The following is a 26,162-nucleotide window of genomic DNA, read 5'->3' as shown; positions in this document are numbered from 1 at the left end:
GTATGTATGTATGTATGTATGTATGTATGTATGTATGTAGTTGTGTGTGTGTGTGTGTGTGTCTGTGTGTGTGTTTGAGTGAGAGAGCAACCTGCTGAAGTTGGTTTTTTACCTCAAACATATCGGTCTCAAGGATGAAACTCAGGTCACCAGGCTTGGCCACTCACTATCCTGAAAATTTCCTTTTAAGTTTGTGTTTTGCTGTTACCATGGTGATGTGTGAAGGCCACAGAGCTTCCCATTGGACAAGTTTCCAGTTCTGGAGGGGTACTGCCATGCTTCTCTTCCTGTCTGAGGAACTTCCAGAGGGTGTTACTGGATTAGGAGAGAGGGTGGTGATGAGCCGATTCCTGCCTTCAAGTCACACACCTGGTTTGCTAAATACGTCTCAGCCACTACGTGTGAAATGTTAGTTGTAATTTTGACCACTTAGTGAAGAGAGGCAGTTAGAAATAGAATCAATCTTCAATATGCTCAACTTATGTTTCTTATGTGTTGTGACTATTTTGAGGGGATACATGCTAACCATATGCTTGCCTTCCCTCAGTTTGCACAAGCTTTTCTGCTGCCTCCCTTGGCCTTTTATAAGACTGGGGAATTTGCAAAACTCCCACCTTCTCTCTTAAAGTCATAGAGCATGTCAGAAGAATGCTCAAATGCAATGAAAGTCGGAGCACGCTTACAGAGCATTTGCCCTTAGCATCGGTGTGTTCCAGAGTGATCATTCACATCTGATTCAGCCATGGTCACATGTCAATCTGGAAATCAATTGGCCTAAACTAATTGTAGTCTTCAATTTTATATCTAGATACTATGTCATTATTAGTTTCCAAAAATCAGCTCATGACTAGCTTCTCAAGTGGGAATTATTGCTGCATTCTGACATTTTTGCTTTTAAATAATCCTTAAAGCCATGCATATATAATTTTTTTCAAAGCACATTATAGGAAAAAACCCAATATGGCAATTGCCTATTGATAGGTAACACAGCCTGCTTTTTTTTCATTTATTGAGCTACTTTGCATTAATTTCAATTCAGAAGATTGAAACACTTTCAATTATTCACTTGCCTCATATTTTTATTGATCAGACATTATAGAGATAGTCTAAAGCACCTTTAAAATAATATTCAAATTGTCTAATAGGATGTCAGGAAAGCAAATTTAAAAATGAATAGCCATGGGCTTCAATTAATGACTTATTTCTAGTTATGTATTTTGAAAGATATCAACAATGATAAACAAAACAGGCTGTCAGAGCCACAGCCCTGCCACTCTAAGTAGCAGAAGGGAATACCAGCATTGCTGTCATTGAACGCCTTCACTGTGCTAATCACAGTGCCTCAAGTATGCCAGTTATTTCAAAGCATATTTAAAAAGAAGTCTTAATTTTTCTTTAATTATATAGGAATGCATTCTATTAGAGAAAATGTGAAAATTTTATGAGTACAATTCTTTGTGTGTATGCATATGTGTGTGGCATGCATGCATGTCTGTGAGCGAGCTCAGTTACGTGTGTGCTACAGTGTGCATGTGCAAGTTGGTCCTCATCGTTCTCCTTATTTGAGAAAGGGAATCTGGGCATTTGCCTGTTTGAATTTGAAGCTGGTTGCCCTGGGAGCATCTGGGTATCCTGTGTCTGTTTCCCGTGTCACCATAGGGGCATTTGGGCTCTAGATATGCACACTGTTACACCTGGGTTTACGTGGGCACTGGGGATTTGAACTTAGGACCTTATATTTGTGCAGCAAATACTTTACCCATTGAGCTATCTCACTCGCCCATAACCTTAATTTTAAAAAGTGTATTCCTTAATAACCTTCTATGTACCACGTGCTATTCTGAATGTTGAAACAGTTGCAATGAGTAAAACCCAGTAGAAGCTCACACAACAAGTCCTCCTTATCCATAGATTTTGTATCTGGAGATGTAGTCATCCTCAGATGGGAAACATTTGACAGGAAAGCAATCACATTTGTGTTGAAAGCATATAGAGTTTTGTCTTTGCCTTGACCGTAAACAATGTGCTGTAACAACTATTTCCATAGCATACAAATTATATTTGGTATAAAAATAATATGAAAATAATTGGAAGTATATGGGAGGATATGCATAGGTTGTGTGCAAACACTGAACTATTTTTTAAGACCATAGGAAGTGGCTTTCATTTTGAGCAGGTGAACTCACCCCCCACCAGTTTTGCCACTGGAGGTGCTTGGCACTGTCTGCAGAAAGCTTCATGACTGGGTGAAGTGGGGAACTTCCCGTTGCTTGCAGCCTTCATTGGGCAGAAGCAAAAGGTGCAGGTAGCCCCTACACACACAGAACTGCCTCCTATCTCACCATCAAGCGCTGGTGGTGGGAACCCTATCCTCAGTAGGAAGGTGCCAGTGGATCTCCCTTACTGCTCAATAGAGCAACTTGGAAAGGCATGTGAACCATGGAGCACCGAGATCAACTCCCACAAATTTGATACAAGAAATTTAGGGCAACCCTTGACAAACAAGTGTCTCAAACAAGTTCTCAGGTGGTACAAATCCGTGCCATGATAACAAGCACTGATCTTCGTGGCAACATGTGTGAGGGCCCTGTTATAGTCATTAGTACCTGGTGTATCCTTTAAGATGTAATCACTGTAGATGAAAAATGGCCTGCTATTTTCTATTCTTTCAACTTAATAGATCCTTTAGTGTAAGCAGTGGGAAAGAAATCAACAAATATAAATGACCTTGTATATTTTTTCTCCTCTGTGACTATTTCTTGTCATCTTTTTTTTATTGAGATGGCCATAATTTTATGTTTGCTTATTTAGTCCATTTCATTTATTTGTATAAAAATTATTGTATAACCCTTAATAATGTGCTAATAGAAAGCACCTAGGAGTGATAAGTAAAGCCTTCCCCTGCTTCCTAACCAAATGCCTCCATCGTAGCTATGATTAACCAGTGGGTGTGGCTTGTAGATAGTCTTTTAATGACCCATGGATTACCAACCATTAGATATGATAATAGATATTCATATATGATACTTCTATAATATACAACACACATATACAAAGTTTTCTTTTTAAAAAGAATAAAATAGTAAGATTCAGATGCTGTAGAATTTCCTTCCTTCTTTTTATTCTGTATCACAGGCATCTTTCTAATTCAGAACCCATAAAAATACTGCGTTCATTTTCTTAAAAGTCATTTCATTTCATAGCATGGAAACACCTTGAGATATTTTAGCATTCCTCTGCTGGTGGCTCTCAGGCTGTTCCATTGTTTTCTACACTGCGATGAAGAGCCTTTTCTGTGCAGACTTCTGAGATCTTATGTATTGAGAAGATACATTTTTTCATCGTTTTTATTACACATATAATTCCTGAGTTTTTGCTTCTTAATTTTATTTACTGCAATTTTTCTGTAGTCCCACATGATAGTATTCCTTCAGCAATTTCTACCATTGTTGTTACTATTATGAGATTCAGCTATATAAAGAGATAAGATACAGATCATCAGTCTTGTCTTAGTTCTTTAAAAATGATGTCACTTTTTTTTTTTTTTAGTATGCTTCTTAATTTATCTTGATCTAGTTTACTTTGGAAATGTGATGACAATATAAATTTATCCTTTGGGAAAGGGATGCCAGCTAATTATTGAATAATCCACTCGCTACCAAATGATTTGTGACACTTTTTTGTGTGTTTATTTTTTGTACACACAGCCACGCATACCCGCACATAGAGCTCTGCTATGATCAATCTGGATCTTTTGAACCATCACTTGGCTATTTAAACCACCATCATGTTATTGTGTATGTTCCTCCTCTCAATCTTCTTTCCTTCATAACCAAAAGAAAGCTCCCAAATGAACTTCCAGATGAGGGAACTGAGCTCAGGGAAGGTTGAACACTTTGATCAAAGGCAACGAGGAAAAGCAGTAGAAATGATGGTAAGACATGGGTCTCTACTACTCTGGAATATAGACACTTCCTGTGCAAATGAGCAAAAGCCCTTCTTTTTGAATTTGAAATATGAGATCTTTCTAACAATGAGGCCTGAGGAAAACTTGAGGAAGGCTCTCAGACAGGTAAAATGAGTTGCAACCAGCAAGGTGTGTTGAGTGACATATTTTTTTTAATTTTTCAGATGCTCTTAATTTACATTCAAAGGCATAACTATACAAAACGAGAAGGGCAAGAAGATGGAAGAAAACGAAATGAGTATGTACAGTCTTCTCTTTAGAACCTCAAATTCAGGATGGTTTCAGTCTTCTCGATGTGAGTCTCTCAGGAGTAACAAAAGTTTGCCCTACTGCCTAATGACTGATAATTCCAAGATTCCACTTTAGAGTTAGAGGAAACATCTAGAAAACGTATTTGGAATATTTTCAAGGAAGCAAGTGTTCACAAGTGCCATTATTTGCAACATGAATGCCTTAGTTAGGAATTTCTATTGCCGAGAGGAAATACCATGACCAAAGAGCAAGTTGGGGAGAAAAAGGCTTATTCTGCTTACACTTCCATATTGCTGTTCATCACTTAAGGAAGTCTGGATAGAAACTCAAACAGGACAGGATCCTGGAGGCAGGAGCAGATGAAGAGGCCATAAAGAGGTGCTGCTTACTGGCTTGCTTCTCCTGGATTGCTCAGCACGATTTCTTATAGAACCTAAGACCACCAGCAGAGGGATCCACCCACAATGGGCCATCCCCTACCCACCAATCACTAATTGGGAAAACGCCTTACAGCTGGATCTCACAGAGGCATTTCCTCAACTGAGGCTCCTTCTTCTCTTATGACTTTAGCTTGTGTCAAGTTGACACAGAAAATAGTGAGTACAGAGTTTTCAAATGAACCTGAAATGCTAGTATGTGCTAGTCACATTTTATGTGGACTATCAAGTGCTGTACATGGATCAGCATTAATTAAGTCTACAGAATAATGCACCTAATTTAAAAGACATTAGTGGAAAACATGGGTTTTAAATATTTACTCTGCAATGTTTGAAAAGCCTGGGAGGAATGTTACCAGTATGTAGTAAGAACTTGTTAATCTCTTATTTTTTCCTTACTATATAAGTGAAGGGAGCTACTTTACTTCCCACTAAGGGCAGCCACACAAGGTCTTATCAGTCTGTGTTTGGCAGAGATATCTCCTTGTTTCAGAGGCCCTTCGAGTAGCTGACGATCAGTTGCAATTTGAGTATTATTAATCTCCATCCCATATTTTATTTTCTAAGTGAAAATATTTTTTTAAATCCTTTCTATGATGATTGGACTTTAATAGAAGCCTATAAGCTATTGGATATCAGGACGTCAGTAAAATAATACACTTCTAAAAATAAGGACCTAGGACCTTAACTGGTGTTTGCTTTGAAACACAGAACATGTAAGGAAGCCACAATGGTGGAAAAGCAGGTAGCCATGGTATGGGAAAAAGAAGGAGTGAAGTTTCCTTGGTATGAAGAATTACTGCCATGGAAATAGAAATGGCTGTTTTGAACAGTTATGGATTCTTATCAACATGGATAAAGCAATCAAGTCAAAATAAAAATCACTAAAAATTCCAACCACTTAGAATTTTATGACTTTTAATATCTAATATAGACTTCCTTAATAAATACTAGAAAGGTATCAGGGGCATCCATCAAATTATTAAATATGTCATGCTTAAAAGGCCCACAATCCACATCCAAAGAAATATTTTTCAGGATGTTTGAGAGTTCTGTACTAGATGACAGATTTAGTGAGTTTAGAAGGATGGCTGGTGCTCCTAGATTAATGTCCAAAAAATAGACATTCTTGGAAAGTGGAAGTATTATTTGATATGAGGAAGAATAATATAGACTAAGATTTTTTGCCCAGCATGCCTTGCGCTTCTTGCCATTCTCTAGGATTTAGCAGAATCCATGGCCTCCTTGGAGGTTGATACACTGAAAAAGCAGAGAAAATTCTTTTGCTTTCAGCACATCCTGGTGTTTGAATAGCAAAGGACAGTGCCTATGAGTAGCATACTTGATGAGAAGAAAGATGAGCCAGGCTATACTCTTCTATAGTCTACAGATGGATTTTCTGGGCAAGGAAACAAGAGCTGAGACATCAGTGTGGGGAGCCGACAGAAGGTGGCTATCATCCTTGCAGCCATCTTGAGCCATATACCCTGAGAAGAGACTTGTTTACAATAGCCTACAACAGCTGAGCACACTCTGATAACATCTTGTTTTAGATACCCAGGATCTTCCCTTGGGTGTGTGAGACTTAAAGGTGAGATTTAGAGCCAAGACTTAAGGGCGTGACTTAGAGATCAGATTTAGAGATAAGACGTAAGGGTGTGACTTAAGGGCGTAGCTTAAGGGCGTGACTTAAGGGCGTGGCTTAGATGTGAGACATATAAAAGTCGAGAGGCAGACAGAAGAGTTCAGAACTTGGAATTAGACATTAGGCACTTAGCACTTGGAAGAAGTAACTTGGAACTTGGAGCCACTAGGGACTAGGAAATAGGGACTAGGAACTCAAGACTTGGGACTTGAACTAGGAAGAGAGACTGAAGAATAAACCGGACTGAATCACACTCTGTCTGGTCTCCATTCCTCCAGTCCGTCCTCACTCTCTCTCTTGCTGAACCCCGACCCATGGACCGGAGCAGCTTTTGGGAGTGTGGGTCCCAACATTGACAGAGTGGTCTGAGACATTTTGGCCCCAAAGTGTGGGGCAGAGTGGTTCTTGACATTTTTGGTCCCCAAACGTGGGCCAGCTCGGGCCACAACAATCAGTGAGGTCTAGGATAGTAACAGTTCTGACTCCTTCATAGCGTTCTTGCCTGGCTATAAAGGCTGCTACAAGTTTCAAAGAATTTGAGATAAGACACAGTCACATTCCTTTCTTTCAAAAATACCCAGTTATTTAGCATGATTCTATGTCTGGCGTATCAGCCATAGCTAAGGTGAAATTACTATGTAGTATATTTAGGCAAATGTGGCTCAAGGCAGTTTCACACTCTACTGCATTGCATTAAATCTGGAATTGGAAGTCGGGGATGATTGTTGAAAACTGCTCAAGTTTCAAAAGCTAGACACTTTCTTCCCTGCTAGCCTGCCTTGTTGGAAGAATGTAAATATCTTAAACACCAGGATGACTTATTTGGCCATAGACAAAGATTTGTGTTTTGATCACAGAAATAGTCACTCAATAAATATTTGTTGAAATATTATATAAACAATATAAACAGATGCCCTCCTTGGGCACTCAAATGTACACCACCATTGAGAATAAAAACAAATCCAGAAAAATCTAGAAGGCAGTCACAATTCATTTGGAAGAATGAGACACTAGTCATATTCTTGGATAGCTAAGTTTTATACCTACCATACATACTGAGAAAATGAGAGTAAAGGGCTAGAAACAGAGATAACTATTTTTAAAAAGACTTAGGTATTCATATTTTATGTTATGTGTGGGTGCCTATATGTATGTATGTGCACCCCATGCATATCTGTGGAGGCCAGAGGAGGGCTCTGAATTCTTGTAACTGGAGTTACAGGCACCATCTGGGTGCTTGGAACTGAACATCTACAAAAGCAGCAAGTACTCTTAACCACCAAACCATCTATCTTTCTGGCCTCAAGAGCTAGATTTTGACCTTGATAAGAGGTTGAAATTATGCTGAGTGGGACTTTAGAGTCTGCAAGTTAGCCCATCTTCCTTCTGTGACTGATCCTGTTGCTGTATTCTTCCTTCCTCAGTGAATAGATGACAAGTATACCTTGCATGTCATATTCTCTCTTACTACCTCTAGGGAGCATAGCCCGTGATGGCTAGCTCCAGGAGTAGCGCAAGAAGGCTAACAATAAAATTAAGATTGGGGCTTGCTCATATGCTATCTGTTTTGTAACAGTGAGTCACACAGTGGTGACAGGAACAGCACAGATATGTCCATGGGCACGATAACAGTCTGATTGCTAAAAACTCTTATTAACAGTGAATTGGGATATTGTACCTGTGGGGAATAGCTTTTGTTTCATATGAGCATTTCCAAATAATAGTGGAGGGTTCCTGGAAGTGATTACTAAGTACCAGTGAAAGTCCATAAACTGTTGTTTATAATGAAAGTAGTTGACATTACTCGGGAACGAGAACTGACTGAAGGAGAGTGTCTACTATATATAGAGGCTCACAGATAGCAATAAAGTTGATAAGGCATGCATATAATAGTGATAGAGTGATGGGACTTAATGACAAGAAGCCAGGTAGCTGTAATCTTACCAACATGCAATAGGGCCTAAGGAGCAGGACTTACAGAGAGTCATGGTGATGGAGTAATAGACTATGACATTCTCAAGAGCAAGATAAATAGGAAGCTAATAAAGATGACCTTCTTGCGTTAGCACAATACATTTAATCACTGGATTTTAGTTGCTTCCTAGTACTTAGGCTTCTTGAGTCCAGGGACCAGAAGCCAAGGCTGAAAGTTGTTATCTATGTAGATGTAATTGACTCAGATCAAGTAAATAGCTGAGGTAGGCTTGGTGTTGCATAGTGGGGACAGGGGCAACATGAGACTTCCTAACCCTACTCTCCTTACCCTAACCCTAACCTACCCTAGCAGGTACTAAGGTACCTGCTGTTTAGCTATAGTTCTGACTATTAATGGCTGAGATAGAAATCCTAGTCTGGTCAATAGGATTTTGGACTGGTCATGAATGAGGGAGAGGGACAATCACCATGTTCTAAGGAGGCAATGAATGAGAGATAAAAGGACCCCAGAGTGCTTGGCAGAGGGGTGAGATGATGGGGGGGGGGGCTCAGGCTAGGCTTCAGCTGCTTAGTCTGTGATTCATCCTTCTAAAGCTTTCATTTCCAAGGTTTCCTCAGTAAGAGAGGCCTCCAGTCGTCCTGGGGGAGATGCTTATCAAATATACATAAAGAATTGATAGGCATCAAACAAGCAGTAGACTGTGATGTGCTGCCATCTCTGTTCATACCTATGCTGGGTAGGTTTGTCTCCAAGCAGTGGTTCTCTATCTTTTTACTGCTGCAACCCTTTAATATAGTTTCTCATGTTGCTGTGACCCCAAAGCATAAAATTATCTTGTTGCTACTTTATACCTATAATTTCTCTGCTGTTACAAGTCGTAATGTGAGTATCTAATATACAGGGTATCTGATACACGCAAGGGTGGTCTGACACCCAAAGGGGCCGTGATCCACAGATTGAGAACTTCTGGTCTTCAAGGAAAGCTCAGCTGTCTACACTCAGTCAGCAGATCAGCCTTGTAGTTTTTCCCCAGTGGAGAGGTGATTCAGCCCAAAGACTCTAGGGAGTAGCCTTTGACCAGTGCAAGACTGCAATGAGTATATATAAGTCAAGCTCTTTTGGATATAGGAAGGACTGTGGTAGCCAGGGGTTCCAGAGCCTCTACAAGTTATCCGGGCTTTGATGAACCCATGTCACAGTTTGAGTTTTTATCTCTTTCCCACTCTGTTCTATTCTCTTTCCATTGGCAATAATAGATAGCTATTGCCATGTTAAATACCCCTTGGGATGCTCACCATAAACTCTAGGGAATCAGTGATATTCCAATAGAAAGGAAACTTGTGAAAGAAAAGATATGAACGTTCATGCATCATCCACTTCCACACTGTATTCATGTTTTATGATGAGCAAAAAAACGGCACAAACATGGTATATCTATAAAGAAGTTTCTAGTTTCCAAACTTGTTCAGGTCACTATAGAGAACACATTCTCTATCCAACCCGTCTGTTAGCATTGTCTACGGACCATTCAAAAGCATGACAGTGTCTGGGGCTCATCCACAAAAATTCTGTTCAAATGGTTTGTGGTGAGTCTGACGTGTTTTAAAAGCTCTTAGTATGACTGTCATGTGCCTGGGGCTCAGGGGTGGGGAGAGTTGTTGCTGAGGGAAAAGCGATAATATAATCTGGTTGCAGAATCCACACTGCTCGTTCTCCAAGTGCTAAGCATGTGAGAGAAACATTTTAGCAGTTCGCTGAGCCTCAGACTCTTACTTCAAAAGTGAAGGTAACGGCAAACATGACACCATGAAAAAATTTTGCAGGTTAAAATTTAAACCTTCCTGGAATCCCTCTGAAATGGTTAGAAATGTTGCTCTCATCTAAAGTGCTTGTATTTGCTTCTGTGGACTGTTTTGTAACAAGGAAAAGGAGACCAGGTCTCACTAAGAGAGCTTCAACACAGGAACAAGATCTAGATACAGGCCCCTGAATGTCTAAGTTTCCCCCAGAAAAGCTTATGTGTAGTCGCCTTGGCTCATGGGTTTTTTGGTTAAATGATATACCCCAAAGTGACTCAGCTAATGAAGGAAAACTCAGACATAACTCTCACCATTCCTCCTGCTTTAAGTACTGTTATTCATACTGTTTTCATTTGTGAGCATAGTTCTTATCTCAGTCTTGTCCATTAGTCGTAAAATATAATAGAGAAAAATGGATTTTGAATTTTAAACCATGTTGTAATTATAATGTTGCTACGATTATTAAATGTTAAAATAATGACTCTTGTCCCATTAGAGCTAAGTCATTTGATTTGCGGCTTTTTTAGTAAGGGTGAAATTCCTAGGTAACATAAGCTACTTTTTAAGATTACATGAACCAAGCATAAATTAAACAATGTGACATGAAGGCTGAAACAATGTAACAGAGCTCCAAGGGAAACCTGTTGGTGAATTCCGAATAGCATAGTGCACTGTTGCCTACTGCTGCACTGTCTTGAGTATGCTGACCCGATGTGGGAGCATAACGTAGAATAGAGTGGAGAGATGGAAGGAGAGATGAAACCGTGGAGATCAGCATCATGGGATTGCAAGCAGTCATTCATAGTTTTCTTATGGCCCGGAAAGAATTTCATACTTATTGGAAGATATGACCTTCAAGTGTTCCTTGCTTGCCAAAAGACAAATAATCTAGAAGCTCAGTATTCACGGGAAGAGTTATCTGTTCTTAGGTCTAAGGCTACTGCAAGGATAGTACATTGCATTTGAGCAAATGTGCTGCTGACTTCCCAGTTCCGGACTTTAGGGTAAGCTCTCTTGACAGCTCCCTGATTTCTTTAACACAGCAAATCTTTAATCAGCCTAGATATGTTAAAATGTGATTTTTTTTTTTTTTTTTACAGTGAATTGACCTGAGTGGAATACTTGAGTTGAAATGTGTATTTTTTTTCCCTTCAAAAGCTGACTTGTAGGGAAGAAAAAAAAATCAGATATTCTATGATATACTTTGCCTTAGTGACAAGATGTTTTGGAGGAAATCATCCAAGCTTGAAATAAAATCTTTATTGAAAGTAATTCTACATTCATGCCAGTCAGATACATTGTTGGATTAGAGCAGATATCCCAGGGGAAAACTACAGTATATGCACCAGGCAGAGTTGATTATTTGGATCTCCTGTCATTTCTGAACTTTCTGACAATGGCTGAAGCATTCACAACCGCTAAAACTCTGTTTTCATCTTTATTTTGAGAGAAAGTTAATACACTTTACCTTAACTATGCCAAATGCACTGGAAAATAACCCAGTAATAAGATATACCCCACCTACTGAAGAGTATGTGTGTGGGGGAGCACTTAGCTGTGCATTTTAAGGAAACAAACACAAGCAGAAAATGACTGAAAGATGTTGTGATTATTTTTCTGCTTGAACTTTAAGATTTCCTTGGCAGAACCTCCCGTGTGCTGCTTTACAGCTACCATGTGCGCAGAACCAGGGGCCACAAATGGCTTTCACTGGGAGCTGCCTCCACATGGCGGAACAGCCTTTATTTTTCCTATTAGAATAAGTCAGATATAAATATTATTTGGTGTCCAAAAAACGGCACAGGTGTGCCAGGTAACATTTATTTCTACTTAGAAAGGAATAACAGCTTATATGTCTCCTTTTGAAAAGGTTACAGAATCGCACATTTTTATTGGATATAATTGATACTAAAAGACAGAAAATACACATGATTTAAAATTATAATTATGTTCTGATTCGTTTCAAAGCTAACACCTTGTTGTGGTTGCAGAAGGCAGGAAAAGACACACCTCCAATGGATAGTTGAGAATAGTCATGTCGATTTGAAAATGTACATCTTAATTTAATAGCGTTTCTTCCTTGTGAATATTCAACTGGCCTCTCTTATGTCACCGGTGAACAGAAAAAGGGAGTAAATCGAGTTTCAAATTGACTCAAGTTTAAGGATAGAAAAGATAAATTTACATTGTGTGGTAGGAAGTCACAGCACAGTCTTTAGGATGAAATCTTGCCTCAGAACAAATAACATGATCTGAGGTCATAGTTCCCACCTTTGAAATGCACTGATTATATAAGTTAATTTTTCATTTGAAAGCTTTGTTTTTAAGTTAATAAAGACCACAGATATCTTCCAATAGGTGAGTAGATGAAAACCATAATATATTCATGAGATAAAATATGAGTCAGTGACAAAAAGAAATAAGTTCTGAAAGCTCATAAACCCTTGGGGAGTTTATGATGCTGCTGCCAAGTGAAAGAGACAATGATCCCAGTACCAGATTGGATTAGTTTGTTTTCTGTTGCTAAGATAAACACCAGGACTACACAGCAGCCTGAGGAGGGAAGGATTTATTTGGTTTACATAACCCAGGCCACACTCCATCACTAAGGGAAGGTAGGGTAAGAACTCAAGGCAGGAACTGTAGCAAAAAACATGGAGGACTGACTGTTCACTGTGACCTGCTCAGGCTACTTTCGTATATACCCCAGGAGCACCTGCCCAGATGTGGCACCACACCCATTGACCTGAGCCCTCTCACATCAATCATTAGTTAAGAAAATGGCCAACCATCTTGCCCACAGGCCAACCTGATGGACGTATTTTCTCAATTGAGGTTTTCTCTTTGCATATGACTCTAGTTTTGTGAGTGTGAGAAAAAGTCAACCCAGAATGCTGGCATTCTGTAAAATCCAAAATTCTGGAGGAAGAAAAGATCAGTAATCATCTAGAACTTCAGTTAAAGGAGAGAATAGGTGGGAAATCCGAATGTTTTAAGGGAAGCGAAAGTATTCTGTGTGACCCTATGATGGTGCTTACATACCATTATCCATTTGCTAAACTCCACAGACAGAGTGCATTCTAGAGTGAACTATGGACTTTAGTTGACTATGGTTCAGTATTGGGCCCATCAGCTATAATAGGAACAGGAGAAACTATGCCAGCGTGTGAACCAAAATGAATGCTAGTGTATAGAAACACTCTGTACTAAATGCTCAATTTCTTTTCAAAACCAAATCTATTCAGAAAAATAAAATGTTATCTTTTAGAAAGAAAAAGAAAAACCATGTCCTTGAAACCAGATTATATCCTTTTGGAGTCAGAGGTTGCTCCCCTCTGACCTCCCCTAACTATGTCATACACACTTGAGCCATTTTACTCTACCTTGATGCTGTGTCTGTGGCCACACCTATGCTTGACTCCATGTCCCAAACTGTGTTTAAACATGCCTCTTCAAGGAAGTATTTAGAAACTGTATTCTGAACATTTTGTTATTTGCTTTCTTGGCATTTAAACATTCAGATTGTATTACATTGTTGTTGACATGTTTTATTTTTATCTCGATTCCATGCACATATGTTTTATCTTTCTCAATGAGCTGGTTTATGTGCCGTATTACCTTCAGCTTCCCTCCTAGATTCGGGTGCAGGAAAAAGTTGGGGCATTCTATACCTCACTGTTGTTAGAGCATTTGCTTTATGCGTGCTGGTGAAGTCTTTTCTCCAGCTCTGCACTGCCTTTGCTGAGCAGAACTGAACTCAAATATTTTCTGGACTGAACCAAATATTTTTCTCTATGTAGAAGAACAAAGCCAGCCATAGATAAGCTTTTTATATTTCTCTCAAGTTTAGATGAGAAAGCCATGTCTAGTGAGGTGAGCTGTTGGGTTCTTGTCATGCCACTCATTTTTGCCTGCCTCTTTTGGTCTTCTATTTTTCCATCTTCCTGAAAACACATTGCTGTGCATAACTGGAGAATATACTTTGGATGTGCAACAATATAATGGAACATTTAGGGAGTATTTTTTTTTTTTTGGAGGGAAAAGGAAACTTGGTAAGTGTAAAATATTACCCTTGGATACCTCATTCTCAAAATTTTTATGAGTTAGTGTAAAATTACTTTAAGGTTAAAGTGTCATTTATAGAATGTAGGTTTGTTTCCAAATGACTTGGTTTCTTATCAAAGGTGCTAAAATAATATAAAAGAGAACTGTCTAGGTTCAAAAGGTGAATGGTTATACATCAAATGAGAACGCACCAAAGAGAGTCTCAAATGATCCATTTCAGACCTATGGTTTTGAGCAGTGATTCCAGAGAGCAGCTAACCCAGAACATGGAGAAACACAGGAAGGCACTGAGGCTTAGCCTTGTCAGTGTAGGCTGCTGGAGTGGGAGACTTCCCAAGAACACAGAAAGCTTGGTGTTTTTTTTCTCCTGTCATCATGTTTCATTACCAGAATGACCACTGGTGTTCATTTGACCTCCCTCAGCCTCAGCTTCCTCATTTGTAAGGTCAGTTGGCCTAAGAGACTTCTATTTCTTTGTGCTACAAATTTGGTTTTCAACAAATCAAAACAGGTTTTTTTTCCCCCCAAACTTGAAGTAGTTTGTAAGGAAGCCAGACAAACTTAGAAACACACTGCAGGCATAATCATCCATTGCAAAAGAAGTTAAACTTGAAATAGTCTCTTGTATAACTGTGTACAATATAAATGTTTGTTTATGCATAACTCACTCTATGGAGTAAAATATGTACTCATTTTAAAAAAAAAGAATGAAAGAGTAAGCTAGAGACTAGGAATTAAAAGAGAATAACAGACAGGAACCTCCTGTTGTCTTGGAAACAGTCTTTTCTTTAGAGTGCCTAGCAATGCATGGCTTTGGATGAACTGGTCTACTCTAGCAAAGGTTGACCCACAGGTGTGCATCATCTGCCTCAGGGAGACTGCTTGATCTCTGGGTAAGGACTCTGAGGTTGAAACCCCTGAGTGGAAAGGGAAATGATCAACCAACAATGTCTATATGGGCTTGAAAATGGAAAATGGCGGTCTATGTACTAGGGCCATGCCATTCACTGCAAAAGCCATTTTGAAATGAAACAATACATCTATGGCATCAATGAGTGGTATTATATCTCACAGGTGGTCAGTAATCTGGGAACTTGAGAAGCAAGCTAAGGGGCTGGTGGGGTGGATGGGTTTTGACTCATGCTAACCTGAAGTTACCTTTAACCTTCCAAGAAGAAGGAAAAATTATTGACGGATGGATAGAAGCACTGAAGTAGGCAAATATTTAGGCATTCCTAAAACAGAGTTAAGCAATATTAGGAACAGTTTATGTTCATAAATATTTGAAGTAGAATTTTAGAATATTGACATACATGGTGTATCTCAGGGTTCCTTTCAGATTAGCACCTGCTTCTTTTTTGCAAAACATCTATGCAAAATCTTCCAAATGTGTAATTTTAAAGCCCAGTTTCCAGGAGATCAACATTCCCTCCTAATATATTTTGTTTTCATTTTTTTATTAACCAAGCCTGTTTCTGGTCATACATGCATATGGAAGAGCACACTGTTGAAAGGACAAATGGTCTCTCCATGGTTAAAATGATGTACCGGGGCTTAGTGGAAAAGTTACTTGCCACACAAGCATGAGAACCAGAGTTTGCCTGTCCAGAACCACATAACACCAATGTGGTATTGTGTAGCTGTAAAGCCAGTGAACCTAAGGGAGATGGGAGATGAAGACAAAAGAACAACCAGACAGTCTCTGGCCAGCTAACCTGGCATAGGCAGTGGTGAGTAACAGATTCTGCCTCAAAACAGGACAGAAAGGACTGACTTCTAAAGCTCTCCTCTAACTTCTCCACACACCAGCACACACACACACACACACACACACACACCACAAACATACATTCTTTCTATCTATCTATCTATCTATCTATCTATCTATCTATCTATCTATCTATCTAGTGATGATTTTACTACAATTTGATTACAGATAGAGGAGGGATGTATAAAGCTGGTGAGGAGAAGAGGGTCAGTGGAGTCTCTATTTTGTGCTTATACGTTTGTATCTTGTGTGGCGCCTCACTGCAGTGCTTGACGTGGGAGGATTACTAATATCACAACATTCCTGATTTACAGCAGCTCGATTAGGTTAAACAGCTTGACTCATTTCAGTTGGATAAGAAAACTCCGTGTTGAATCTGAATCCTTGCTATGCAGTGAACACAAACTCACGCTCGTTATTACTTATGGAACTTTTCTTTATGGATGAAGTGTTTCTCAGCCAAGTAGCGGTAGTCACCCAGCTGATGACCATAAGGAAAGGCAAACACTGTCAGTAGAATAACATCCTCAGCCAAGTGTTTATGTTGGATACATATACAATACAGAACTGTTCCTAACTAATGAGACAGAGTGGCCTCCCTAAGTCTCTCCCTTTGTATTATTTCTTGCCACCCATGTGTTGAGCGAAATTTTCTCAGGACCCAAGCCCCATACTACTGGCAAGTTCTGCTTCATTGCAAGCTGGATTTCTTCTTTCTGTGTCCAAGTGAACATCATACATCAAGTATCTGTGAGGTAGCTGTGAGTACAGTTGTGACACAACTGTTAACGTATCCCTTCCAGAGATGATTAACTCATGTAGAGACTATTTTAAACAATGAAACGATCGGGATTATTCAATATTTTAAAACATTATTCATAGTTTTTTTTGGGGGGGTTATATCCACCCAAATCTGTGGGTTCATTGTATTCTCAGAAAGCATTTTTTCTTTCTTAAATTATCTACAGATAATGAAACACCTAATCTTTTTTCTATTGAGAACTTTATTTTCTTTCATCTCTACACTACAACTTGGGTTGGTTTAGCTTTTCTTTAACCTGCAATCTGGAATTTTCTTCTCCGGTGGCTGAACGAACATCTATAGACCTTTCAAACATGCTCTCCATACATTTAATACCAAACTAAAATATCTGTTCAGACGGTGGGACGGGATCAGCTCACCTGGGTCTAGAAGCCAAATTCTTCTACTGTTCCTTGTGCTCAAAGCCTACTTTGCTGTCTACCCTTGTTCTTTCTCTCTTTGTCTCTTCGTTTCAAACCAGATACCCCTCGTCTCTGTACCCTGAGCTCCGAGGCAGCCTGTCCCTCTTTTTGTCCCAGTCTCAGCTCACTTAACCCCTGCCTGGGTCAGAGCCCCGGGCCCCTCGCTTTCCTGGCAGGAGAATAAAGACAGCTGGTAGTGAGAAAGTCTGTGGAGGAGACTATGAGCACAGTCGTGGTTCTGGCTCCGCTGCCTGAGAACTCCCTCTGTCAGGGACCAGCATGGGCTTCCCACACTTGCTACACGGACAGATGTTTTCAATTATTATCCCTGACAAGCCTTCAGGCCAGGTTCCTTTCTGATTGGCTGTCTCTGGACTCCGAGGAGAATAAAGGAAACTGAGGCAAGGACACCAAACCCCTCAGTCATCGCTTTAATCATGTTTCTCCACAGCGACCGGTTGAGTTGGACACTTCTCCCAGCGCTGGAACCTTTTTTTTTTTTTTTTTTTTTTTTTTGTAAACAGAAACTCGATTTCCTTTGAAACCTTTCTTTCATTCTGGTTTTAAGTTTTCTGCCAATAGTTCTTCTGTCATTACAAGGGAGCGAGACATTTGTCATTTCTTAACCAATTCTTCCCTTTTGTTGTTCTTCCAGAATGTTGAGGACATACCAGAATACAGTGGGAGTTGTAACTGAGAAGAATGAAACTTGAAAGTATCGGACTTCTAGACTTGTCTGTACACCATCTTCTGCAAAAACAACCTACGTGTCATCTGGGACTGAGCCCACTGGGCAATGTTTCCCCTCTCTCTAACAGGACAAGATTCCCTCCCTGAAGTCGGCAACCACTTTTCAGATCAGATTTGCCAGGGCCACATGAGACATTGCTCTAGCACTGCTCGTAGTACAGTAATGGTTGCACTCGCCCTAATTCCCCTGTGCATTCTTGATTTTGATGTGGCCTTGACCAAAGTACGTGATCAATCAACTTAATGAAAGAAAGGTTAATTTTGATTCATGATTTCTGAGGGTTCAGGCCATGGTCATTTGGCTCCAAGAATTGTGGGAGAGCATCACAGAGGTGGGTGTCTATGGATGAGAAGGTAGATAGGAGATGGTGGTGGGGATGATACACCAGGGAAGAGACAAAGTATCACATTTCGCAACATCTCTCCTCAGTGAAGTTGGGCCCCAGCACTCGAAGTTTTCTCTTGAGATTACTTCTTGAGATTGGGATGGAAACCATGCATTCGACACACAGGAGTCATTCTATAGAAAAGCCATAACATCCCGATTGCCTTCCTTCGTTTCATAAGGGCGGCCCGGTGATCCGTTCCTCTTTCTCTGACAATGCGGTGGGTGACATTAGCAATAGGAAGGACCTGTGCTGTGGCTTTCAGAGACCTCACATAGGTATTTCCTCCACACTTTCTCACTCAGTGGGCTTTGCTATGTTTGGTACCATTTGGCCTCACTCCCCCTCCCTCTATGAAGCTTCCTAAGTTCATTTTTACTTTCCTTTTTTTTTTTTTTTTTTTTTAAATAATGTCATATATCTGGTTAGAAAGAAATGTTTTCAAGACACTCCAGTGTTTCTATACATTATGTTCTTTGATGTTGTGACATTTGTTTTGTGTGTGGTCCTTGCTCACGTACTCAAACTGCCTTGTTCCAGCTGCCATCGAAAAAAACAATAGCAACAGACATGCAAAGCTCTGTATTCAGCGAGATAGATTAAAATCTACAGTGTTAGTTACTAAAGACCCACGTTTCTATTTTATTTCTAAAGAACGTGAATGATTTTTAAGCCTACTGATAGAGTATTATAACATGTTAATTCATTCTTTTCAAAAAAGGCACATGAGGGTTAAAACATATGTTTCCTTCTTCACTCCGAAAAAAAAAATCATTCCAATCTTTTTGGGGGATCACATATAGCTCTTAAGCAGCTGAAGCTAAAAAACATCAGAGTTGGCATGACTTCAGTTATCACCGAGTCGCGAAGATCAAGCCAAATTTTTTAAGTAAATGGTTGAACATTTTTAAAAATAAAAGACATTAAAATGCTCTTTCTGGTCGTGCTCAGTAAGAGACTTTAAAATATTTTCTTTAGGTCAGTTTTTATTTTACTCGCTTCTTGGTAAAATTTTTAACAAAATCTGTCTAATAGTCCTTACTGACATGTCTGCTGATGCGCTAGCCGGGGCCCAAGTATTCATTAGTAACCCGAAGAGTTTTGCCTGTGTTTGTCCAGAGGCATTGTCCATTCCTGGTCAAGGCTGGTTATTTGCTTTGGTCCTTTTATGATTTTGTCATTGTTTGGTTTAGTGATTTGGGATGAGACAAATGTGGAGAAGAGGATGAGTGAGAAAATGTTGAAGCACTATCTCAGGAATGTGGTAGGTTGATTGTAGTTGCTAAATCCTTGCCCGTCCTTTTTTCTTTCTTTTTATTTTTTTTTTTGTTTTTTGTTTTGTTTTTTGTTTTTTCCTTTTTCCCTTTATTAAATTATTTATAACCATAATGTTTTGAAAAATGAATGATTATTTCAGTATTGGAGAAGCAACAAGCAGTCGAAGTCAGTGTTCAAATACAAAACAACAGCCCTCGAACTGAAAGCTGAGTGGCTTCTGCACTTGTCATTTCCTGAACAGTTTCCCTTTACAGCACTAAACAGCCCTGCATTACTGACAGTCTGGGGCCCCATTTATCTTGTAACAAGACAGGAACTGCCCGGTGTTACTCGGTACTAGATCAATTGACAGACCTGGTGGCAGATAGTTGACATTATGCTTGTTATCACCACAACACTGTTTCAAGATGTAAATTTCTGAAATGGTATCAATGGCCCGGTGGGAAATTGCTTCTCACTGTACAGTTCTTTCAGGAGTCTGTATGCTGCAATTTCAGGACCTCAGTTCCCAGTGAAATCCTCCAGTCGAATATTTCAATTGAGGGCTATTGTGCATGTACAATAGCTCAAGGGAGTTGCTTCTCTGGTAAGATTCCATCTTAACCTGCCACAGGATGTCAGGAGGTAGATTTTGACCTATCTGTGCTTGCTAATATGCAGTCAAACCGTGATACTCAGGTGAGGCCACACGTATGGGAATAGGCTATCTGTGGATTGGTTTAGGTATATTAATCTGATGTAAACTTATGCTTAAGTTATAGATTCAAGTATAACAAGGAAAATGTTAACTTTGAGAGAATTTTATTTAGGTGAGAGAATTATCTGATTTGTTTTTCTTGCTTAGCAAGACATTTTGATGGATATTTTGGTTGGGAAAACACAGAGAAACGAGAACCAACTTTTCTAGATAAAACAGAAAACTGGACTTCTGATGGCTGTGTGTTCAGAGATTATAATCTGAGAGTATGGTATGGGCTGAGTGTCATTAGACACTCAGTAGAGGTGACATTAGAGGCCACATGGAAATGCTACTGCAGTTCTGAGAGGAGAAAGAAGAAAAAGGGACTCTCAGTACCAGGTATGTCCATTGTGCCCCTCCACAGTGGAAATTATCTGCTGGATTGGATGCTGGGTCAGATTCCCATTCATGGTGATGTTTTGGTAAAGTTCTGGCAGTACTTTGGCCAGGGATGAAATGCTGGAAAATAAGACAGAGGAACTGTCAAGATCAGGGATGCTCATGTAGGAAGCATGGGTGGTTCCTGGAAAGCTAAGTAGCTCCAGGAATGGTCAAGAAACCCTTGGCCATCGTCTCAAAGATGCTGAATGCCTGATTTTGTGACAGTAGAAGAATGGACATATTTTACTTTTTTTTTTTTTTTTTTTTAAAGAGAACGACAATGTAGATTGAAAGAAGATAGCTCCCAGGATTTTTGGTGTTGTATCTTTCTGCCTCAGGTATGCTCGGGGATCCTGTCAGGCCATTGATCCCAAGGTGCAGCGAACGTGAGGATCTATAGTTCACACACGTGGAACTTCTGCTGTGATTTTTGCCTTTCCTCTCCCCCATCAGGTTCAGAATCCAGCCCTGGGTCCCAGTTGGATTCCTCAAGAGCTTGAGTCTCACACGGAAGTTTTGTTTCTCCTTTTTTAAAGTGATAGTCTTTCTGCTGTCTCACGTATACTGAACCTGCTCTTGTTGCCAGTCCCCACACAAAGAGCCTTCCAAGACATGGATGCTTGCTTATAGGTGAATTTGTTTACCTTCATGTGGATCAATCTCTGCTTAAAGTCTATTTCTTTCTGTGTTCACAAGAAAAAAATCCTGGCTCCTTAATACAACATGTATTCTTCTTCACATGACAGCAGACTTTCTTTCTGGTAACATTTATTTAATATTCTCCATGATTATGAGACAAAACATTCTCTTTACTCTCAGTGAGTAGACCTGACCGAATACTGCCACGGATCTTATTTTGGGGGAGGTGTGGCAGGGTGAATGGATTTGAGCTAAAGAATGGGTCTAACTAGCCTCTTTATTGGCACTTAATCTTCAGATTAAGAATATTGTTGAATAGGAGGGCTTTCTTCAGTGGGAATGAAGGGTAGATACAAGAGCTTAATGGAGTAAATACGATGAAAACACAATATATAAAAATACATTATTAGAAATTGTCAAAGAAGAAACGAAAACATATCAATAAAGATCCGAAGAAAATTAGAATAAAATTGAATTTATGTTCTTCACAAAGCAGAACATGTGATTTGCATTGGATAAGCAATTTAGATCATGAATAAGAAGGGATACAACCAAGGCACACCACTGAGCCTATTCAGAAATCATTTTTTTCCTCATCCAAAGTAATTCTTAAAGTGTTGTTATCATGAAAATTTGACTTTCCAAAGCAAACAGGAAGCGCTATCCAATACTCTCCTCGATGACAGTGCTCACTCACCTGTAAGAACTTTAGATTTTGGCTGCTAATGAGTACTGTGGTGCCCCAAACAACACAGAGTCGTGCATGGATTTCCCCAAACGCTGAGGTAAAATGATACATGTTGCCAATGTTGTTTATTTTTTTTCAAGACTCTGGTTCTGAAAACAGCAGTGTAGTAACTTGTATATTGCAAAGAAAGAAAAGTCATGAGAACACCCCAAAGGATGAAGACAACTGCCCCTTTCACACAGTTGTCCAGTCAGAAGACTGCTTGTCATTAAACAAACATTCTCAATGTCTTTTTAGGTTCTGCCTGATCCACAGTGTAATTTAGAACTGCCAAGCAAGTTTCTCTTATGTTCTTCTTAGAGATGCACATCCAGCCTTCTACTAAGACTAGTAATGGGTTTAGGACATCACCAAGTATGAATCCTCCATGTTCTAGCATTATCTTTTCATGTTGCTGTCTGCTCAGTGTGCAGTGGCGACTTTACAGTAACAAGGTCACAATTCTGGCTATGGAGTTTTGAGCATATCAGTCATGGATAGTTGTTTAAGAAATCTAAATAAAGATGGCAAATTTGTGGTTGAATATTAAGAGCTAGGGAAAGCCAGGTAGAGGAGAGTGCAGAGAGGCTCCTGATAGGCGGCAGAGGTCTTTCTGGCTGATTGCACTCACCCAGCTCTCTGTTTCCCTTGTAAAATAGCTGACCAATGCCTACAACACATTCGATGTTCCCAGCTAGTTAATGACTCTCAACTATGCACATCTGTTCCCACTAGAGGACGGTCCCAGGAGAGAGTCCCAAACAAGTTTATGCCATTTGTACTTATTATTGTAATTATGTAATTTAATTATCTATTATGTAAGCTGATGGAATATGGGAGTCAAAAAAGGAAGAGAACTGCTTCAGAAACACTTTCTTTTGGAGAGAAGATAAATTCTGTTTTATCTCAAATTACTAAGGCTTTTCTCTGAGGATAGAGTTAGGTATGGCTGAACTTGCAAAGGTCTGTTTCCCCGCCTCCAAATCCATCATGGTTGGTATTACTTAATCTTTTCCATTTTCCTATCCACATGCCCTGTGTTCCATTTCATATCAGTAGCATCTAGTTATCATCTCCTAAGGGCTTCCCAGTGAAAGGCACACTGTAAAGTGATTTGCTTGTATTATTTCACTTGATATACATGATAATAACTATCAGTTTTTGAAAAATGACATTATGTGCTTGGTACTATGCTGAGCACATTATGGATATATTATCTATTTAATCCTCATAATACACCTATTTTTATGTAAAAGTGCAAAGGGTAGAAGGAATGAGAGCTTGGTGTATACTCACAACTAAGAAGCAAAACTTCTGACATTGGGACTTGAACTACTTTATTCTGAAGCTTTATCGCCTCTTACTGAACTATGCTGACTCTATCTGGTAAAGTCTATAGACTGTGCATAGTAAGTTTGTGTCCTAGCACAGAGTTCAATATATGATTTACTACAGGCGATCTTTCCTGTCATGTGGGTGGAGGAACACACAGATGGATATTACATTTTCTCTTTTTTGATAAAACTGTGTCAGCTTGCTAGAATATGGAAGATATAGGCAACTTTCCCCAACTACAGATACCAGTGCTCCTTAATGAGAGTTAGTCTCTACTTACTACTATTGATTGAACTATTATTTCCATCAAAGATAGACAAATTGTTGGGGGAATCATAGCAATATTTTACAACAGTAGGCTGGTAGATTTTTTTTTTCTTTTACGTCCATTCATTATCCTTCTTCCTTTTAATGAGGTCAGGTTTGGGAGAAATCATTTCCTTCCCACCCCCAGTCTTTGTGTTTGAGTGAAGTTAACCCAGGGTGGGCCTGTGCTCCAAACCCAGCTAATGAGAGCAATGCATTCTTTTGCTATAGAGAATGGATCAGGAGCAAACAAGACATAAACAAGGGACACAAGCCAGGCCAAGGGGAATGATTCCTGGAGATTTCTCTTCCTGTAGTAAAGGAGTAGCTTACATGCCCCAAGGATATGAAGTTGACATGATACAATCCTGGCACTACCATGTTGCTGCCAGGAAAAGAAAAGATTTCTAAATCAAAACAAAGTGAACAGAGTTGAGAGACGGAAAGAGAGGTCTCGTCAATACCCTTTGGCATTGGCTCTAACTATAAGAGTTCTGTCCCATCATGAAACTTTCATTTATACAGCTCAGTAGATTTTTTCTCTTTTGCTTAAACAGTTTGATTTGGTGATTTGGCTCTTGGTGACTTGGATCCAATCTCATATATGGAAGTCTAGATATGATTTCAGATGGTATGTAATGTAACTGAATATTGATCTAAAACGGTAGCCTGAAAATATGTAGAGAAGGAAAGAAAATCACATCTTAAGGAAAGCAAAGCAAAGTTGTCCATAGCAGCCTCTGTATCTCAGTACTGGCTGGTATTTTGGCTTCAGTGCTCCATAGCTTTACATTGTTCTTTTAAAAAAAAAAAAAGATTCACTAATGTGCTAAATAAGAGGACTTGATTAAAAGAGAGAATACATAACATTTCAGGATCTGTATTCTTTAGGAGTCTTCAGATAAAGTCAGAACATTCAGAAAAAGCACCCCCATGATGCTTTTAAAATGAATTTTAAAAAATCAAGACTTCTTCAAGGAATATTTTATTCCTGTCCTCTTGCAACACACACACTCTTGTATACACATATCCACACAGGAAGAGAAATCCATTCAGGTACAATCTAACTTGCAATCAAGAACTACTCAAATAGGACCTTTGTCATCAACACAGCACATCCCAAAGTCTCTTTGTAAAATAAATCAAATTATATGAGTTAATTGATTCCAGGCAGCATCGGCAACTGCAGGTGGAGATGAAATAACAGGATGTTTATTAACGAAGAACTATTCATCAAAATTGACAATACCAAATTCTGTTTGTTGCATTCGAAAGATTCCTGCAGTGGTTGTAGATAGGTTTGTTGAAATTTTAAACATAGTTTTTGAAAAAAAGGCTGTATTAACACATGGGAATTTTAGCTGAGGATCTGGGCCACTGATGTTGTAACGGTGAAAAGACAATCCTAAATGCAATTTGACAAGCAATGCCAAAGATGCCAGGGGTAATTAATTAGTACTTAATTGAGACCACAGAACAACAGGACATAGGAATCAGTACTCAGTGCCATTTTCCCCTCAGGCTCCAACTCATGAGGGTCAGCAGTATGGCTGCAAGCTGAAGGTCAGTAAGTAGATTGGAAGAACACATTGACACAGGACATTTCATGATGGATCTCCCTCAACCTTTGCAGCTGCCCCTGGCTATCACTGAGGAGAAGAGAGAAGAGAAGAGGACTGTGATTGTCTGAGGGAAATTTATTGCTCAGGTACATTTAAACTGAGGTAGGGGCTACCCTCACATCCGGGATTAGAAAGAATACTTCAGGAAGATTCAACTTCAGATGTTTGTGAACAGGAGGGTCCGCTGACATAAACACACATGGATTTAGAATGGAGAATTTTTTTTTAAAGTAAATCAGTATAGAAATTCTCACAAAAAAATTTTTATAGACTTTCTGGTAAAACAAAATAAATATAAATTTGTTAAGATATTTTTTCTCTCTGAAAAGCAGATCATAGATATAATAGTGGTTTGGACTTAAATACATAAGAGACTTCTACATATTCAGTCTTAAATGTTCTCCATGCTCCCCAGATCTTTCCTGAGGCACAGCTCTACACTTTGTCTTCATAGGTGTGACCACACATTTACCACACGGGAAGCTCCTGTTCATCAGCTGAGCAAATGAAGACATGGAAATGCTTTCCTCTAATACCAGAGCGAATTATCAGACAGTTTCCGACTGAAAATTCATGGTAGCTTGTCTGTCAAATGTCACTAAGAGAATAGTTTTGTTAAAACCGTCTCTTATAAAAAAATGGATTTTGGCAGTTTTGATTTTTTTTTTTAAAGCATAGATTTGAAGTCAGCAATCAAAAGCTCAGCTCGCTGACATAACTGGGAATTGGAGTCTCAGTTCCTGAGTACTGAGCCCTCCATCCAAGAGGCTTATATTACTTTGAAGGGCCCTCTTCAAAATAGGCTCAGATAAGCTACAGATGCTACATATACATCTGGAGAAAGCCTCTTCAGGGATCTGCTTTATGTGGTCCCACACATGCCTGCAGTTAGCAAAGAAGTTACTG

General features: G+C 39.3%; 1 protein-coding gene and 1 long non-coding RNA gene across 2 annotated transcripts in view; one reads left to right on the top strand and one right to left on the bottom strand.

Moving 5' to 3' along the window:
* The window catches only part of LOC143441296 (uncharacterized), a 48,346-nt gene extending 28,828 nt beyond the window's left edge, over window positions 1-19,518 (top strand). The window contains exon 5 of the long non-coding RNA XR_013108568.1: window positions 17,749-19,518. This is a non-coding gene — a long non-coding RNA (uncharacterized LOC143441296). The remainder of the gene's footprint in view (window positions 1-17,748) is intronic.
* The window catches only part of Arhgap15 (Rho GTPase activating protein 15), a 585,234-nt gene that overhangs the window by 5,619 nt on the left and 553,453 nt on the right, over window positions 1-26,162 (bottom strand). The window lies entirely within an intron of this gene.

This window comes from Arvicanthis niloticus, chromosome 2 (assembly GCF_011762505.2).
Source record: "Arvicanthis niloticus isolate mArvNil1 chromosome 2, mArvNil1.pat.X, whole genome shotgun sequence".
NCBI lineage: Eukaryota > Metazoa > Chordata > Mammalia > Rodentia > Muridae > Arvicanthis > Arvicanthis niloticus.
This window is presented reverse-complemented; position numbering and strand designations above follow the sequence as displayed.